Source organism: Pyrus communis, chromosome 8 (genome assembly GCF_041283825.1).
Source record: "Pyrus communis isolate YQ-2024b chromosome 8, ASM4128382v1, whole genome shotgun sequence".
NCBI lineage: Eukaryota > Viridiplantae > Streptophyta > Magnoliopsida > Rosales > Rosaceae > Pyrus > Pyrus communis.
The window spans coordinates 13,624,442-13,641,132 of record NC_142572.1 but is presented as its reverse complement, the minus strand read 5'-3'; the positions used below and the strand labels follow the sequence as shown (position 1 = coordinate 13,641,132).

At 41.4% G+C, this 16,691-nt stretch overlaps 1 pseudogene; it reads right to left on the bottom strand.

The window, feature by feature from the left end:
• Window positions 1-14,392: 14,392 nt before the first annotated feature.
• Window positions 14,393-15,717, bottom strand: LOC148695136 (uncharacterized; annotated as a pseudogene).
• Between the last annotated feature and the right edge of the window lie 974 nt (window positions 15,718-16,691).

The following is a 16,691-nucleotide window of genomic DNA, read 5'->3' as shown; positions in this document are numbered from 1 at the left end:
CTACTTCAAGGCTGCTCACTTCAAAATTAGATCCGATGACTTGTTTAGAGACTTCCTTGAGGCATATAGGTACGCTATTCAGTCGAGAGTGCATGTGAAGCGTGTCAAGGATGGTAGGAGTCATGAGTCGTGTAATGGGGCTTGGAGAGAAATCCATCAAATCTGTTTCCGAGGAACCTGTTGAGATTTGTGTGCTCTTAAGACCAGATTTGATTGAGTACATAAATGTGTGCCAAATTTGTTGATGGCGTCAAAAGGGTTATTGGCCCAAGTTCCTTTGCGAAGCATGCGACCGAGTATATGAGGACTGCTCTGTTGGCTATGATGTAGAAAACGGTGATTCTAGTAGCCGAGTCTATGTTCCTTGATCAAGAGGATACCAAGGCTGCCAAGGAGGTGGCAAGAACTGTGGCAGCCGAAACTTACTCTTCGACCGAGAAAGTCAAGAAGTTGGAATCTGAGCTTGCTGCTTTGAAGGGGTCTAATATCTCTGCCCCCACTTCTCAGCAGCTTGAGACTGCTCACCAAGAGATCGTGGATTTGAAGACTAGGCTTGACGCAATCAAAGTAAAGTATGAAAGTGTAGAGAAGGAGATTGGGTGTTACATACCTCAGATTCAAGATCTTGGGCGTGCCATGTTTGAGTTTCAACTTACGCAAAGAATGAAGAACTGATCGCTACTTAAAACCAAGTGATCCACTTCAAGAAGGTCATTTATAGGCTTGAGCCTTAAGTGTTGGAACTAAGGTCCCTTGAAGATCAACGACAGTCAGAAGAAGGAAGTTAAAGAGTTGCAGTGCGTTCGTGCTGGTCGGTTCAAAGAGAATGGGCAGTTGAAGGGCGAGAAGGCTGGGTTCGAGGCTTTGATTTCTACAAGCTAGGTTATGTAGACCATCTATTTGGGAGACCATCTAACTTTGACTTTATTGGTAAAGACTTCAAGCCCTTATCTATTTCTCCTGAAAACTTGCTTGCCTTTACTTTCGAGGCTTTTATTGGTGAAGTGGTTGGAGAGGCTGATGTTTAAGTTGGAGCAACCGAAGGTGAAATGCCTGATGATGTCGTTGCCAAGGGTGCTACGGCTGCTAAAGGTGTGGCCATCCAGTAGCCGTGAAGTGTTCAAGCTATTGAAGAGTAGTCCTTAGGATTTTCTTTATTTTCCTTGTTGCTTTTTTGCTTTTCTTGAACTCCTTCGGTCTTTACTAGTCGTTTATCACTTTTGCTAGAAAATTTAATAAACTTGTTTCCTTCGCTTTTCTCCATCTTCGATTCTTTTGTTCGTGCCCTAACCTTTAGACTTTATAGACCAGTGGCAAGTGTGCTACTTTTTTATAAGTAAACATGCATGCATAGCCTATGCAGTTGTATGTGTTGGTGTAGAACTTTACAAAGTTGTTAGCAATAGGGTCGGCAGCCGGACGCCTTACTTACAGAAGCAGACTAGTTTGTGTGACCACTAGGTTGTTAACCTTGGCTTTCTCCAATTCCGTAGATAATGTAGCAAGTATCATAACACTTTAGGACTTGGTGTAGGTCATCTGCACTTTGGCAGAAATGAGGCCCATTGACTGCGTAACATGTCGGCAGTGGATGAATCTTTGTATATGGGTGTTAACTTGTTTAACCTCTCACGGAAATGTGCAGTTGTATAAGTTTAGCGCGGCTTACTGCTTGAAGGGCAAGCCGTAGGCAGTCTTTCAGAAATCGTAGGCTACCTTAGTGCGCTTGGTAACGGCTTTAGGGTTCCAGGGCAGCCGTTTATAGGGTGTACTGCGTAATATGCCTCTTCCGTCTCCAGGGCCCAGTTCCCCCAGAATTAGGCCAAGGGACCCAAAATCCTTCAGTTAGCTAAGCCTTGAAAAAGACCACTGTGGCTACTTCTAGGAATCCCGGCGCAAGCTATCCTGCATTATATTAGGGCAGCAGAGACTGCATAACAACTGGATAATCCTTGGCTCGCGAGGTGGTGCCTGTTAAGCTACTTGAGTTCTTTGGGCTTTGATGTAGTGGGAGGTCACACATGGTACTTCCTCAGATTGTAGGCGTTCCACTGCTTTTCGATCCCTTTGTCATTCATGATGGCGAGGGTGTAATTACCCTTGCCGCCTACTCTGCTGATCTTGAACGGACCCTCCCATATGGGATCCATCTTTTTGGAGCATTCCGTGCGGGCAGTGATGAAGGCTTTTCTTAGGACTAGATCTCTGGGTTGGAACTACTGGATCTTGGCCTTTTTGTTGTAGCTGGAGATGAGCTGTTGCTGGTAGGCTGCGATGTGGGTGATGATCTGTTCACGCTTCTCCTCTGCCAGATTTAAGCTTGTGGCCATCTTTTTTCTATTTTGCTTAATGCTTGGCAGTAGAGTGCTGATACTTGGCACGATGATATTGGGATGAATGATTGCTTTTGAGCCAAATGCCAAAGAAAGAGGAGTCTCACCAGTTGCTTTTCTTTTGGTGGTGCGATATGCCCATAGACATCCGGGGAGTTCGTCTGGCCATTTTCCCTTCTTGTCGGTGAGGGATTTCTTGAGGCAATCGAGGATCGTCTTGTTGGATGCTTCGCCCTGCCCATTGCATTGAGGTTATCTCGGCGTGGACATGTGTTGCTTGATGCCATACTTTTGGAAAAACTTCACCAAATCTTTGCCCACGAATTACGAGCTGTTGTCGGTGACGATGAATTAAAGGATGCTAAATCAGCAAATGTTGTTCTTTTATATGAAGCGCTATATATTCGTCTGACTCGTGGTTGTCATGGGCTCTGCTTCTACCAATTTAGTGAAGTAATCGGTTGCCACGATCATCATGCATCTGCCCTCGGTAACAGGCGGTATTGGCCATACCAAGTCAATTGGCCACTGCATGAGTGACCAAAGACTCATTTGTGGGTGTAGTTCGTTGACTGACAGGGCTGGTTCCCACTTGTAGCGTTGGAAGCGGTAGCACTTTTGCACTAATTCCTTAACGTCTTGATACATGGTAGGCCAGTAGTAGCCTGCATTAAGATCCTTCCGCTCTAAGGATCGGCCTCTGAAGTGATTTCCACAAACGCCTTTGTGGATTGAGCTTAGAATCTTTAGGTCGTCGGGAGGCGTTAAACAGCGGAGATGTGGTTCGGTGTAGGATCTTCGGACAAGAATGCCATTCCACATGTAGTAGTGTGCTGCCTTTATTTGGAGCTTTCTGGACTCCAACCTTTCCATAGGGAGTGTACCATTGACCAAGTAGTCTATAATAGAACTTTGCCAGTTAGGAGTTATACTAACCTATGACATTTCGGCTGCTAGCTCCGTCTCAATGCTTGGCTTGTATGGAAACTTCACCGGAATAGAGCGCTTGAGTTGGTGGCCGATGGTGGAGCCTACGCCGGCTAGCGCATCTGTATGGGCGTTGTTTGCCTGCGAAACTTGAGTGAGAGTATTAGTCTAAAATGCCTTAAGTTTCTTGCGTACCTTCTCTAGGTATTGCTCCATCCTTAGATGTTTTTCCGTGTACTCCCCAGTAGTCTGGCTTGTGATTAGCTGGGAATCGGAATGAATTCCGAGCTTTTTCACCGCCAAGTCTTTTGCCATTCGGAGGCCTGCTAGTAGGGCCTCGTACTCTGCTTCGTTGTTGGATGCTTTGAAGCCTAGAGTGATCTCCTGCTCGAACATCGAACCGTCTTGGGTGACAAGGACCACGCCTGCTCCCAAGCCTTTGTAGTTGGATACGCCGTTGACATACAAATACCAGAAGTCTCCATCAGGTGAAGCAGGCACGATGAGGGCGTGCTCAGCTGCCTTCGGGGCGTCATTAGGTCATTTTGTTGCGTCGCCTAGGCTAGGCGTGAATTCCACTATGAAGTCTGCCAAGGCTTGGGGCCTTTATCGCAGTGCGGGGTTGGAAAACTAAATCGTATTGGCCAAGTTCCAACGCCAATTTCATCAATCGTTGAGAAGCTTCTGGGCCATATAGGATTGATCGCAAAAGATACTGAGTCATGACGATGACTATACAAGCTTAAAAGTATGGTTTGAGCTTCCGAGCCGCAATAATAGTGCCAAAATTAATTTTTTGATCTTCGGGTATCTAGTTTTCACATCGAGAAGAGCTTTAGAAGTGTAGAATAGCAGCAGTTAGGCCCTCAACTCTTCTTGTACGAGGGTAGAAATAGATGTATAAGTCTTTTGCTGCTTCAGGCTTGGATAGTGATAGAGGTGATGTAAGATATTTCTTCAGGTCTTGGAAAACGTTTTCAGACTCATCATCCCATTTGTCTCGTTGTGCCTTCTTGATTACCTTGAAAAAGGGTTTGCATTGATTGGTGGACTGATTGAGCTTCAAATGTGCATTTGGCAGGATTGAGCTTCATCTTGTACTTTCTAAGGATGTCGAAAGTTTTTGCCAAGTTGCTGATATGATCTGATCGCTGCTTGCCCTTCACCATGAGGTCGTCGACATAGACCTTCATGGTTACTCCAATTTGTTTCTTGAATATCATGTTTACTAATCTTTGGAAAGTGGCTTGAGGCCATAGGGCATGACCTTGTAGTAGTAGGTGCCTTGCTCGATCATAAACGTGATTTTCTCCTTGTCGGGCTTGTATATGGCTATTTGGTTGTAGCCAGAGTATGTGTCCAAGAAACTGAGCAGCTGGTTCCCAGAAGTTGAATCTACTAATAAATTGATTCAGGGAAGTGGATAAGGATCATTTGGGCATGCTTTGTTGAGGTCGGTGTAGTTCATGTAAACCCTTCATTTGTTATTCTCTTTTTTCTTTACTAGCACGATGTTGGCAAGCCATGCTGAGTGTGCTACCTCTTCTATGAATCTGGCCTCCAACAACTTGTTAATTTTTGCTTTGATAATCATCACTCATTTGGGTGCAAAATACCTTCTTTTTTGGATCACCAGTTTAGCAATGGGGTCGATGTGCAACTTGTGGCAAGCTATCTTAGGGTTGATGTCGTGCATGTTAGAAAGTGACCACGCGAAGATGTCATGGTTTTCCATAAGGAAAGCCATGAGTTTTTCATTTTCTTTCGAGCTTAGACGTGAGCCGATATTAGCAGTATTTTCTAACAGTTGGGGATCAAGAATGATGCGTTCGACGTCCTCTTCAGGTTTCCATCCTATCTCGTTTTCTGGCGCGTTGGTTTGGACACCATATTTTTGATCTGGTTGCTGTAATTGCTATTTGGTAGCTTCATTGCCCATTTGGACCTCTGTAGCCTCTATGGGGGGGGGGGGGGGTAAATGCATTCTTCTTTAATTCTTTCAATACTTGCACAGTGCATAGTCGAGATGCGGCCTGGTCAGACTTGATTTCTCTGATTTCTCCTTCTGGGATGCGGAATCAAATTTTTTGATACTTGACAGAAGTGACGGCATCCAACTTTATTAGCCAAGTTCGCCCTAGAATCCCATTGTAGGGAGACGAGACGCTTATTATTGTGAACTTCTGCTTTGAGACAACTAGTGGTGCTTTCACGTCAAATGTGATGTAGCCAATGACAGTCGAGGTGTGTCCGTTGAATCTGGTGAGTACCTCGACTCGGTATATGATTGTGCTTTCTAGACCCATCTTCTGAATTACTGTGAGCTAAAGTAGGTTGACTGCATTTCCATTGTGCACCATCATTCTATCGACTATGGCATAGGCAAGTTAGATGGATACTACTAATGCGTTGACATCTTGCTTGGTGAAGCCAATGATGGGCCCATGTTGGATGTTGACTGCTTAGACTTGCGAGACTAGTAGAGCTTGTTGGATCTTCCTCTTATTTGAATTATTGGTGGTCCTCAAATGCTTATATTGAGCGAAGATGCCATTGATTCGAATCGTCTTGTTGGGTGGTTCTTAGTTGGCATCAACATTCCTTCTAGGCTGCACAGCCGGCTTGTCCAAATATCTATCGACTTTGCCTTTTTTCACGAGTTTTTTTAGGTAGTTCTTCCAAGTGTAGTAGTAGTCAGTTATGTGACCGGGACCTCAGTGGAACACGCATTACTTGGTGTGATCCAACTTAGAAGTATCTCCCTTTGATTGTTTCGGAAGCTTGAACCATGGCTCGTTCTTGATGTCACGAAAGATTTGGTGGATCGGGATTGAGAACTTAGAGTAGTTTTTGGTCGTTGGGCCTTCTTTGGTTGCGGGCCGGTCCCTACGCTTGGCCTTCTACCGAGCCTCATCCCAGAGAGCATGCTTTTCTACCAGAGCAAAAGAGTCTGCTAGAGTTAGATCTTCTTTCATGATCAATTCCCCAAACAGCGGGTGGTCTGCTGGGAGTCTTTGTTGAAAGGTTGTACTTGATATCAAGTCGTCGTATCCGACTATCTTTGCTTTTTCTGCTTTGAACCTCTTTACGTAGTCGCGAAGCAACTCTTTTGGGTTATTCTTCACATTGAACAAGTGGTCAGGCTTCTTCTTGATCGAGCGGTGGGATGAATATTCTTTGGTGAAAACTAAGGAAAGATCATCAAAACTCTGGATGGATCGTGGCAGTAGGGTGTGGAACCAATCTTGCGCCTCACCTTATAAAGTGGTGGAGGATATCTTGCACATAAAAGCATCGTTGTTCCGATAAAGGACCATCACGCTTCGATAGTGCTTCAAATGCCTCTTCGGATCTCCGTCTCATTTGAAAGATGTGAAATGTGGCATGTTAAACTTGCATGTAGACTCTGCCTGCTCGATTTTGTCCATGAAGGGTGACCTACTCATGTTGATAATGTCTCGTCGTAGCGCGTCATCCGCGATTTCGTAACTTTGGAAATCATGCAATCGCTCGTTTAAGAACCTCTTTACCTCTTCCTGAATCTGCCTTTGTTGGTGTAGTGGAGCTGTCGGTTGCTCTCGATCTTGACCTGCTAGTCTAGGTTTCTCTTCTACGTGCTCGACTCGTCTATTTCGCAGCTGCGGTGCATATGGTTCATTCTTTGTAGGTGAGGGAATTTTTCGCAGGCTGCTGGTTGAACTTGAGCCAGACTGAGTGACTGCTTTTTTCCGTCATTCATGCTGCCTACTTCGATGTGAGTTGGAGGATACTTCTTACGGGCCTAACCACGAATAAACACTTCGCCTAGAAGGTCACTCATGTTGACTATTAAAGTGTGGCCCCAACTGTGAATGTATGCTCGTCCGTAGGCCTAGTCGAGAGTGCACGTTCCTCCGCTCGCTAAGACGGGAGTATATGCTATCTCGGGGGCCTAGTCAGGAGTGTACACTCCCCGAACGCTCGGTTCATGGCTGGTCAAGTAGCTGCTTGCCGGGACGTTGCTGGAGAGGTTCTTCATCTGCCCTTGTCCTACTTCAGGACACCTCGTATGCAACACATTGCATTTCAGTGCTCTGCAAAAGCTGATTCATCGAGGTCGTCTGCTGTGCGAGGGTACTCGTCAACTCTAGGACTTGTTGAGACAAATATTGTTCTCCATTTACGTTGGAATAGTTGGAAGAATGCGTCTCATTGAGCAATGGAAGTGTGGTAGACTCCAGGTGCGAGATTTGAGTTGGGAAATGTCAAATCCTCGGAGAAATATGGTGAAAATGCCCCTGTTAATCGTCGGTCTAGAAATCTGAAGTTAGGATGATTGAACCAGTCTTGGACCGATGGGAATTGCTTGAAAGGTCACGAGAGCAAGCAGGGCTATGGGAGCAAGCGGGGCCATAGGAATGGGTTGCTTGGTGTGTGGCACACGTGGGTGTTGGGCTTGGGCTTTGGTCGGCAACACATTGTGCTCGCGTTGGGCTTGGGCCCGTGTGGGCTTGAATGGCACGGCTTGGGCAGCGGTCGTGGCGTCGTGGGCTTTACCGAGGGTGGTTGCTATGGTGGTGCCCCGTGGGGGTGCTGCCGCTCCACTCATCATCGTGTTGAGCCTTATGGATCACCGTGATCCTAATTCTTGAATGTTGGTATTTCCGTTCATCGTGGTTTTAGAATCTCTTGCCATTGTATTTTTCTTTTATGTTTTATCGAAGAATTTTTATTTAAGAATAAGAACGTACAAAAAATCTACAAATGAACAATAAAATGAAAAATCTTGAATGCAAGAGTTTTCTATGAGCGTATGACTCAAACTCTCAATGAAAGCACCAATTTGTGGATGCAAATTTCTGCCTTCTTCTTCTTGGATGAAAATGCACCTGCAAAACAATTAACACCTTAGGTCAAGGCCAAGAGCCTCACGCTCCCAAACGATTTTTTTTTTTTGGGGGGGGGGGGCTTTGACCGATGAACCTCCGATGGCAAAGTTAGAATTTGAGGGAAAAGTGTTTAGAGAATTTGGAGAATTTTTGCAAGAGAGTTGGAATTAGGTTTTTTGGAGAAATGCTAATTGTAACATTTTTAACATTAAATGAATATATTTAGAAATAAAAAATATTTTATTATTGAAATAATTAATGATGTTACTAATAACCAAGGACCTTGATCAAAAATTGAAAAGGAATATGATTTTAATCAATGGAATAACAAAATGAAGGATGAGAACCTAAGAATTTCAATAACTAGCTGTGTTAAGAGAATTATAAGTGTGTTATTTATAATGTAACTGGATAATCAAGCTAGGTTAGCTATACGTGTTGCCACCATGTCATGTTGCATTTCAAGGCTCTCGATGACAACCCTTGCGTACCATGCATACAGTAATACACAAACTCATAAAACTAGCTACTTTGGAATAGATGGTCCCGGTACAAAGTTCAGAGACCTTTCTTGTTAAACCATACAATGACCATCTCTGTCTTTGGAGCATAAAATCTTGAGCAATTTACAGGTCCCCCCACCGTACCACTCTCTCTGCTTCGCAGTCGGGGTTAGCAGCAAAGAATGCCGACAACGATCGATGAGCCCTACACTACACAGCTTTGAAACTTCAACGTTATAAGCTGATCATTTTTAGGACCAGTTCATGATCTGCAGCTCTCTCGATAAGTATCATTCAATTTCTGGACAGCTCTCCTTCATGACTATATGGAGTTAATTAAGTAATTAATTTCCGGGGAAGTAAAGTTGTTTTCATAGGAACTTGCATTCCCTTCACATGTCCCAATCCTCACGAAGGGAACTGTCTATTAGTCGATGAGAGGCACTTTTCCAATTTCCATGGATATTAAGATTATTTTGGTAAGATTATTGAATTATGTATTGAATAAGAATATCATGTCTCATGGAAGCTCATACCAATCAGCTATATTTTGAGTCTTGTTTTCATTTGTTTATATGTATGTTAGGATTCAAGCATTTACCTTCATATTGATAACAGTCTTCGAATTATGCAGAAAATCAAAGCATTGCAGAAAAGGAGCCTTAAGCAGTAGAGAGAAAACAGAGAAATGAATGTAAATTCACTAGTACAAAAAAACACTTTGCGCGACGCAGGTCTTTCGTCGCGCAAAGTTAAAAAAACTGTCATGCAAACATTAGCGCAATGAACCTTCGTCACCTGCCAACTATCGTGCCAAGGCAGTGATAGAAGGGTTTGTGTAACGAAGAAGTAACCTACGTCGCGCGAGACTTTGTGCGACGCACCTCCTACATCATGCAAAGCCAAAGTGGGGTGCATCACGCAAAGTGGCTTTGCACGACGTAGGGGTGCGTCACGCAAAGTCTCTTTGCACGACGTAGGAGGTGTGTCACGCAAAGTCTCTTTGCACGACGTAGGAGGTGCGTCACGCAAACCCTTTTTTTTTATTTTGGTAAAAAAAAATATTTTTTAATTTTTGATAAATTTTGTAATTAAATTCTAAACAATAATTAATTAACCAAGCAAAAGTACTTAATTATAAAATATATGAAAATGTACATACAACATGTCCGAACAAAAAACTACAAGTAGTCTTCTAGGTTTGATAATCAGGCTACTGGGTATCGGCAGGGCGAGGTGGCTCTGAGGTGGAAGGTGGAGCAGGATGAAGTGCTGATAGCGAGACTTGGAGGCCAGACATCTGTATGGCTCATACAAGGTTTCTCACCGTCCCGGCATAGTTCCTTATCTCCTCGCCCTAGGCCCTTATTTGCACCCTCATCTACTTACCCTGGGCCCTCATCTGCTCTTCTTGGACAGCAAGCTGACCCCTTAGGGTTGTCACTTCTTCCTTCAATGCATCGACCTCTGCTGTGTTCGATCTGGAAGAAGAGGCACTCGTCTCACGAACCCGCGCTTTCCCTATGCATCGAACAACCTTGCCATGACGATGACCGAAGTTCTGATCTAGGACATCAGTCATGATCTGAAAACTACATCCTCGGGTACCGTGATGTCCTTAATCGGGGTCTCCGGGGGAAGCTGCAATGTTGTTTCTTGGAGAACAGTAGTGCTCTTTTCCACCATAGCAGCCTGTAATAATAAAGAAAAAACATATAATGTTTAATAACAAAATATAAATAATATTTGAACGATTCATACATATAAGAATAATAATAATTATATATACTTACATGAAGCTGCTCAGTGGTCTCATTACCAGGTCGAACGTAAACGTCCTTGAACATGTCAATCTTTGGGAACTTAGAACCCTCCTGAAGAAAAAAACATTAAGAAAATTTTATTAATCAATAATAATAAATAAATTGTATAAAATTTTAAAGTTAATATACTTTTACCTGACGTCGTGCCTCAAGCCTATACGAAAAGGGCATCGAACATGAATGGTGGAAAAGTTTCTTTGACTCCCGAGCTTTCTTACCAGCAACATAATTCTTCTGTTAAACAAATAATATACATGTTAGCGCTACTATTTGAAATAAGTTAATAAAAAAAGCTTAAAAAAAAAAAGTAAAACAATAATAAATTATTATTAAAATATTATGTGCATACCACAAAATTTGGGTCCGTAAAATGTTTGCAGAGCCACTCCTAATCCTTCAGTCGGTCCTGCAACTCACTTGGAACATGTAGGCGAGCAATCTCCGGATCATCCCATCACTTAAAATACGTGTGAAAATTGTTATTCCATTGTTTGTACTGGGTTGCTAAGGTTTCCTCTAAGTAGGCGATGGTCTCGAGGGATATATCCTGAAGATCATAAATGACCTACGAATATTAGTTTTAAAATGAAAAAAAAAAAAAATACAACGTGGCGAGAATTAGAAAAAACTACCTGGTTGGGAGGCCTCACCCTCAACTCTGGATGCCGAGGAAGTGTGATCAGAAGGCTCCGGCACATGGCGACGCCGGTGAGGTCACCATGCACTGAGCGGCTGAACCGACACTAATGACGTCGATGAGATGGTCACCTAGGACGCCGTAGAAGTAGCCTCAGTAAAGGGTGTAGGCTCCCCAATCAATGAAGCACTCACGGCTGGAGTAGTGATAATGTGGGAGGCGTATTGGTCACACTACGACGATGAGTGATCAATTGCGACATCTATACACTTTTTGAACCATAAAAATATAACGTTAGAAACTAATCATTTCTTACATTTGAAACTAGAATATAAAAGTAAAGAAAACTGAACAAATAAACCATGTGTGAAAAAAGCAAAGAAAACTGACCAAACATTAACCGGAGATTAAAAAGTGTAATGAATCCAAGGCATCACGATTGACTAAAAAGAGTCAAACCTAAACCAAGAGACCTATCCTAATCTGTGAAACCCGCAACCCAACTTTCTATAATTTGATCTCCTAAGCTTAGTGTGTTTAATCTCAACAATTACTAATCGAAGGCACCATGATGGACTGTTTTTTTTTTTTACTGTGTATAATTCGATCTCCCAGGCTTAGTGTGTTTAATCACAACAATTACTAATCGAAACGACTAAAGAAAACAAATTACCAAATCCATAATCCTTTGCAAACAAAGCCAGTCAAAGTTAGTACCTCTACTTATCAAGAACTCCATTCTATGTACACACGAAGATCGACTTAAGACAATATTAGATCACTATCCAATGCTTAATTCACATCCAAATATCCAATTTCCTCAAACAAAAAAAATATACGATTTAAGCAAATAACCTGCAAACAAGATTCACTTTAATTAAAATCCACATCTGATTACTGGTTTTCTCATTAAAATTCAAGCATCAGCATATGACTTGAAGAAAACAAACAGAAACCAACACGGCAAAGAAAACTGACCCTTTCTTGCATTTGAAACTAGAAGAAAAAAGCAAAGAAAACTAAACAAATAAACCAGGCCCTGTTTGGTTTGGAATTTTGGGAAAAACAAAAAGTACACACTTAACCGTTGACTTTAATTAAGACAGCGAAGAAGACAACCTGAAAGCAAACTGAACAGTTCTTTTGCACAAAAGAAATGAAAAGGAAAATGTGAAGTCAATTAAAAAAAATGAGAGATAAAGTAATCAAAACCAATATATAGAACATCCCAGATACATGGTTTGCAGAAAACCACTCCTCTACTCGATAAGTGATAATCTTTGCTCCATGATCTTAACAAGTTTTGGAGATAAATCAGGCTCCAATTCTAAATCAACCATTTCACTTTCTGTTGAGAATTGCAAGACAAAGTGAATCGATAAGCAATAAACTCATATTAAAATTATACTACATGAACCTATAAAGCACAAAGGTAAATTCAATTCCTGATGAAATAAAAAAGAAAGAGAAATTATAACTAAATTCATTGAATTACAAAAAGTAGAAATTTCAAATAAAATAGATACCTCCTCAAGCAGTGCTTTAACTTAACAAAGCTTTTCAGCCTCACTATCACTTTCTCGACCTGGTATAGACAATGTAAAACTTTTCAGCATGTGCAATCATATGAGAACCAGCTAAAAAAGATAATTAGGGTGTTTCCTGTTATGACTTTAAACATGAATTTCAAAGAATGGGAAAAGGGGTAGAATGTGAGTTTCATACGATTACATCACCAATTATTTGTTATGACTTTAATGCACAAATAATAATGTAAATCCAAAAATCAGAAGCAAAATTAGCAAATGTATTGAATGCCCCCCCAAAAAAAAAAACAAATTAGAGAAATACCTAATCAAAGAATGGAGACGATCAGACGATTTGTTAGGAATATTAGAGTTGGGTAGATGAGAAGCGGTGTTAAACCCTCAGCCTCCTGCTTTTTTCTTTACAAGTTTATATTAATCCTCATCTGACCTACAGTAATAACTCTTGCTATCCTCACTACTATCATTTCCGGATTCCCATTTGTCTTCAACTTCGTTTGCCTTTTCCTGCGCATTGTATTGAGGCAGATCACCAAGGTCAATTGATATTTCGAATTCGGGAACTCCAGGTGCATCAAACGGTTATTGGACAATATTAGTATCCCAGAGTGTTTCTTCACCAATTTCTATCGAAGATGATAACTGTTGGTCAGGGACGTTGTCGTTTTTTCATCATGATCTAGTTCTGGAATATCATATACCCCTTTTTGATAAATCTTCTGAGCAACTTTCCAACCATTGCCAGCTTTAGGGTCGTCTAGATAGAATATTTGTTTCGCCATAGTTGCCAAAATGTATGGGTCTTCATCGTACCAATGTTTCGTAGTGTTTACTGATAGTAAACCATGGTGTCGCTTAACACTCGTTCGGTTATGTAGGTTTGTATCAAACCAAAGACACTTAACAATATCACTTGATACTTGTCTTTGTAAAGCAATTGTACTACACTAGTTAGTTTGCCATAAAAATCAATGTCTTCACTGTCGCCTGCACCCAGGACATGGACACTACTATTTTGAGTGGACAACTTGTCATCATGTGTTGCCCCCAAAAACTTGATCCGTTGACATGACAACCTGAGAACAATTCAACGTGAAGCGGTTCTCTCGCCAATTTATATAATTCTTCATCGTAAGAGGGTGAATTCAATTCCTTCAATTTGTTCATCTAATATAACACAAAAAGTTAACCTGTTAGTATAACCAAATTTAAAGACGGGGATGAACAAGTTGGAAAATATGCTCAATTCAAACCACATACAACTTACATGTGCAAGAAACCACGAAGGAAACAAGTCACGGTGCTTCTTGACATATAAATGTGAAAGATGTTCCCACTTCATCAACTGTTCATGCTCTTCAAGGTATGGCAAAGCCTCGTCACAATTGTTGAGTATGAACCAATGTGCTACTTTTATGTCCTTTTTGGTAAACGATTCGCTTTTTACAGGATCGCTGAATGGTTGCACGATTTGGGCAAAAACAAACAATTTCTCTTTTTTGACACCACCGTCATTATTACGTTGAGGATGATTGAAAGTTGTCTCAACATTTTGAAGATACATTGCACAAAAAGTAAGTGACTCATATGCGACCCATGCCTCCACAAGTGATCATTCGGGCTTTGCCTTGTTTTAGACACACTTTTTCAACTCACCAAGCTATCTGGACAAATAAAAGGTATGCTACAAATTATTCAAAGCATTCGTTGATCATGAATCTCTTATATATATAGACGCTTAATTAAGTACCTTTCTATTGGATGCAACAGTTCACTGATCCGGCAAGCAATGCCTCATCTGCTAAGTGAATCATCACATGAATCATACTTGTAAAGAAAGCTGGGGGAAATATCAGTTCGAACTTGCATAAGATGTTCACAATGTCATCCTGCAATTGTTTAACATCCGACTTCCGCAAACATTTTACAGTTAACTGCGAAAAAAATCTCGACAACAACATGATTGGTTTCACCACATCAAGAGGCAATAAGTGTCGAATACCAACCAGAAGAAGACGTTGGAGTATCACATGATAGTCATGACTTTTCATGTTTGAAAATTTACACCTCCTCACGTTCACACAACGTGAGATATTGGAAGCTTACCCATCTGGAAATTTTATAGAAGAAATAAAGTTGAAAAACTTTTTCTTCCCATTTGGCTTAACTGTAAAAAAGGGATGTTCTTTCTTCAATGTACCACTGACTCTCTTCATCCGCAAGGATGACCTAATGCCCATTCATTCCAAATCGAGGCAAGCTTCAATCGTGTTCTTCGTTTTTCCTTCAATGTCTAGAATTGTCCCTACCAAAGTATTAAACACATTTTTCTCAATATGCATAACATAGAGGTTGTGTCTCAATTTTAACTTTGACCAGTATGGGAGCTCAAATAACATATTCTTGTGCGTCCAGTTCAGATGTGTAGATGGTCTGGGCTTACTGACCCCTTTGCCAAAATGACCAAATTCCAAAAGGTTTAACTGATCCAAAATCTCATCTCCGAACCATTCTCTTGGTCTTGACCGAGTCTTTTTTGTGCTGTAGAAGTCTTTATTGTTCTGACGCCACTCGTTGTCCCAAGGGAGCTATCTACGATGACCAAGATAACAAACTTTTCTCGCATGCCAAGACAATGTTACGTTCTCCTTGCATATTGGACATGCCAAATAACCCTTAGTCATCCACCCAGAAACCATTACATATGCGGGAAAATTGTTTACGGTTCACATCATTGCTGCTCGCATGGTGAACATCTGCCTAGTATACTTTGGTTGAGCATCTGCCATAAATCTTTTAACTCATCAACCAACGCCCGCAAATAAACATCAATGGACTTTCCTTGATCTTCGATAATTAAAAGAGTCAACATCATGTATTCCTTTTTCATGCACTTCCAAGGCGGCAAATTATAAGGAAACACGACGACCATCCAAATGTTGTGGATTTGGTTTAAAACCCCAAATGGATTAAATCTGTCAGTGGCAAGTCCCAATCTGACGTTGCGCAGGTCAGCTGCAAAATTAGGGTACATCCGATTGAATTCTTTCCATGCCTCTCCATCTGCAGGATGTGCCATAACATCATCTTTTACCCATCCTTCCTTATGCCATCTCATGTCGATTGCGGTATGCATCGACATGTACAATCGCTGCAACCTAGGCTTCAATGGAAGATAATGCATTACTTTTTGTGGAATCTTGGTCTTTCTATTCTGTGATGTCATTTGAAACCACGGCTCATTGCAGACAGGGCATTTATCCAACTGGTTGTTCTCCTTATAAAACAATATGCAATTATTTACACATGCGTGAATTTTTTCATACCCCAATCTGAAACCTTTTAACACTTTTTGGGCACTTTTATAATCTTCAGGTAAACAATTCTCCTTTGGAAGCATCCTCTTGATAACTCCCAAAAAGTAGTCAAAACACTTGTTTGATAAACAAAACTTAATCTTGCCATGCATCAACTCAACAATTGCTGTGAGCACACCGGCTATAATTCTTGCTTGGCATTTTTCAACAGTTTTCATAGTTTTTGAATGCCTCACTGTCCATGGTTGGACGACCGTCATCTCCCCCTTCCTGATTGGTGTTGCTTGAGGCGTATAGATAAACGTCATTTAGAATATTCATAACTTGTTCACTAGGATCCACATTAGATTCAATAGTCTTCACTTGTGTCACATATGAAGATGAAGCTTGGTCTAATCGTTCTCCATGATGATACCAAGTAGTATAGGTCTCCATCATCCCATTTCTTACTAAATGTAATCAAACATTTTCGAATGTCTCCCACATTGAGTTGTTACACCTCCTACACAGACATCGGATATGAGTTGAACCTAGGTTGTGTCTAGTTGTGAATTCAATGAACTTATCTATTCCATCCAAGTACTCAACAACACATCTATTATGATTATGTATCCACTGTCTGTCCATTTTGTCTGCAATCCTAACAAAATTATAAGAATTACAACGACTTCAACTATTGTCTTATCACCTTATTCCTTCGATAAGGGCCCTATCCCATTCAGGAATGCACAATTAT